The sequence below is a fragment of the Oreochromis aureus genome, linkage group 3 (assembly GCF_013358895.1).
Source record: "Oreochromis aureus strain Israel breed Guangdong linkage group 3, ZZ_aureus, whole genome shotgun sequence".
Lineage (NCBI taxonomy): Eukaryota > Metazoa > Chordata > Actinopteri > Cichliformes > Cichlidae > Oreochromis > Oreochromis aureus.
The window spans coordinates 86,634,325-86,638,237 of NC_052944.1; positions in this window are offsets into that span (position 1 = coordinate 86,634,325).

Below are 3,913 nucleotides of genomic sequence, written 5' to 3' on the forward strand. Positions count from 1 at the left end.
AATTGGAGAAGAAAGGAGGCCATGAGGCAAACCTGTATCTAATGGTTCAAAAAGCGCTGCTCCAGTGTGTAATGAAGAAGCTTTTCGACATGTGGTTAATACAAATTTCAGTGTTCCTGCTGGGATGCAAATTCTTCTTCTACCTTTTACTCTCACTGGACCACTCACCTGTGCTTCAGGATGTAGCTGAGCCATTTGGCAACGCTGCAAAGCCTCCTGCCAAGGATCTTTCTGCACCATAGGAAGGTCGAAAAGAGCAGAGCCATGTTCCAAAAACAGCTCCCTATAACATTCACTGATCACATTCATGCAAAGAACTTCACATATTTCTGAGTTGGGGCTGGCCTCCAAAAGGATCTCTAATAACTAGCACACCACGCTTGGCTATTTGCCTCCGTAACACCTGATAGTGAAGTTCCAGGTAGCCAACGTAGGGAATATCTAGCCGATTAGCTGCACTGTCATGCTTTCAGTTTTTCTTGACCCCAGTTCTTAAAATGTTTGGTAAAAAAAACTCTCAATGTGGTAGTGACCATGGACCCAGTGTCTAGTAAACAGGAGACATCTACCCCTCCCATATTAATGGTAACCTTTGGGCAGGATCCTACCAACTGGGGTGGGGGGCCATTGCAACCGTTGGAGCCAGTTATGTCCCCATCTGATATGTGGCTCAGCATAACAGAGGGTGCTAGTTTTACGACCACATGGAAAAGGTGCACTGACCAGATGAGCTCGTGCAAGGGGTTGAAGACTCAAAGGCTACTACCCTTTCATTATCTTGGAGATTATGTGTTGGAATTTCAGGCCCGGGAGCCATCGCCAGTCCCCTTCAAGGCCTTCCCCAAACCGCAGCTCAATTCATGTCAAAGCATTCACTTTTACCTACTAAAACGCTGTCAAACCTAAAATGAGGACATGGGCCCAGCTAGTGAAAGACTCTTTAGCAAAATTGCCAGGTTTCTGACAATGTCTGCAACTGACCTGCCTTCCTCTCTGCGTGACCATTTCCATCTCATTTAAGTAATTATTTCAGTTGGATATACCAAAATAAATGTCTAAAAAATTAACTTATATTTTTGTGTTATATTGAGGTTTTTATTTACATTTATTTCATTTAAAAAAAAAAAAAATCAGCATTTGGGTTACAGAATACCTTTTTTGCATGTACTTAATATTTTGTTTGAAACTGAATCAAAATATTTGAGATATAGGTATCTGTTGCACACTTGTATTAAAACGAATTGAAACCTGTGTGGCTCTGTGAGTTTGACTTTACTGGGTCTGCAAATGTATACACAGTACATTGTTACACATCTGTACTAGGGGTGGGTTTTAATAATCGATTCATCGATTAAAATCGATTCTGGCTTGGATAACGTGAAATCGATTCATTAAAATCCTGAATCGATTTTTTAATATAAATTTATTTTGCCCGAAACGCCAGAATCTCAGGTGAAACCTCACAAAATTTCAACAACCACCAAACAGCTAAGACAGTAAATGAGAGCAGGTACACGGATTCTGCACAAGGACGTAAACACACAGCGCGGACCCGCGGATCAGAATCAGTGAGATGTCGCCTTTCTCACCCGACGGGCGCTGCAGCTTTAAGCGGCTGTGCGCGTTCCCGCGGACGGCAATCACTTTCTGGCAGACAATCACTTTTTGGCACAACAACTGCAGGGACACGGTCGGGGCTGAAAGCCGACAGCTCGCTGATTCTGATGTTTCGGCGGGTCCGCACTTTGTGTTCACGCCCCTTTTGCGCTGATTCTAAAGCTGTTAGTTTTATCTCTCTCCAAACAATATTGACTGAACCAGCCAGGCCCGGCCCTAACCAATCTGGCGCCCTAGGCAAGATTTTAGGTGGCGCCCCCCTACATCGGCAGTGTAGTGTATGTACTCACAAGAAACCGAATAGCTTTGTCTTTGACCTTCTTTTTTTACTTAAAGAAAGCAAATTCACAATCAGAATAATTAACAAGATAAAAAATATATGAATAAATAAATGAATACAAAAATAAAAATGAATATATGAAATACAATAAATTTTACATACATAAACACAATAAAACGTGTCAACAAGTTGGATAAAATAAATTAAAAAAACAATATAAATAAGGCACTGCACAAAACAAGATATTAAATAAACCAGTATGACTTTAACAACTATATTACAAAAAAGGGGATCCTACCTACAGAGTTCTCTCGTTGTGCTTTTTAATACTGCATTAACTAGAATGACTTACAAATTACTGTACACCACCCCCTCATCAACCTCACATCACCTGCTACAGCCTTACTCTCCAAGTCTTTCTTGCAGCAAAGTCATCTACAACATCATCATATGACAACTGATTTGAGACCACATGATTTATGCTTATGATGGAAAGTCCACTGAGACGTTCTTGCATCATAGTAGATCTCAGGTAGGTTTTAATGAGTTTGAGCTTAGAGAAGCTTCTTTCAGCAGCAGCCACTGTAACAGGAAGAGTGGCAAAGATTCTCAGAGCAACCCACATGTTGGGGTAAATTTCTGCCAGCTTCTTCTCATGCAGGAAGGTCAAGAGTTCCATGTTTGTCATGTTCTTTGATGGCAATGGTGGGAAATTCTGCATTTCCATTGCAAGTTCTGTGCCATTAATGTCCGGCTGGCTGTCATGGGTCAGAGTAGTACTCAGTGTTTGGCACTGCTGTAGCAGCTCTTCTTTTGTAAGTTGTGGAAATTGAGGAGTACTCCAAACTTGTCATTCACCTCTCCAAGGTTCTGAAATCTCTCATCAAGTGAAGAGATGGCTGTATCCACTACCACATTAAAAAATGTGGTTTCCATTTTTTTAAGTGCATCTTGTATGGGCTCATCTGGAGACTCATAACCGAAGTGCCTTTTGGTGGTTCTCAATCGCTTTTTGTTTGAGTTCAGCCTCCACATTCATTTCTTCACACATCTCCTTTGCCGTTGTCTGTGCATCAGAAAATCCAGTGTTTCTGTAGCTGGTGAGGGAATCTTTGGTTTTCTTCAGCAAGTCGACAGCCACATCTAGCTGCATGGAGGGCGACTGCATGAGTTTACTCACATACTCACATGATTAAGAGTCTGTTAAAATAATCATGCTGACACCTTCGTCCGTCTTTCTGTTTCGGGAATGTGAAGTCACTATCAATTACAAATGGACCTCTGTGAACTAACTCTGTTCGTACCTTTTCAGTTAAAGCAGAAGGCCAGTCAGCAGGGTCTATTGGTGCAGCAGGAGGACCGCTTGATGCTGCTGCATCACTGCTGGGTTGTGCTGCAGAGGTGGAGGCAACAGAAAGACCGCTTGATGCTGCTGCATCATGGCTGGGTTGTGCTGCTGATGCTGCATCACTGGTGGGTTGTGCTGCTGAAGTGGAGGCAGCAGCGGTAGATGGTAGATGGCCCAGGGGTGGGATTTAGAAACTTCAACAGTGCATCTGAAGAGAGGAGTATGTGACACCACTGAGTATTAAAGTCTAATAATAAAAACATATGATTCCAGGAATAAAATGAAATGATATAATATAAACGAAAAACCAAAGAGATATATGTATGATGTTAACTGATATGCAAATTAGATTAGATTCAATTTATTGTCATCATTACAGTGAAATGCTGAATAGCAGAATGCAAAGTAACAGTATAATATCATATGAGAATGTTATGTTATGATTATCTTTGACCGAATCACAGCAGTGCTCATATTAAAAACAGCATTCCTCTCATGTGATATTGCTTAATTAACATTAATGATGTGCACTTTAACAACTAGGCTTACAACTATAATATATACAGGGGTGGAAAAGTGACTATTACCTGCAGGGTAAACGTTAGCTAACCAGAAGGCAATAATAATGTAAACAAAAAAACACCTGCTTAAAAGATGAATGCAAATGA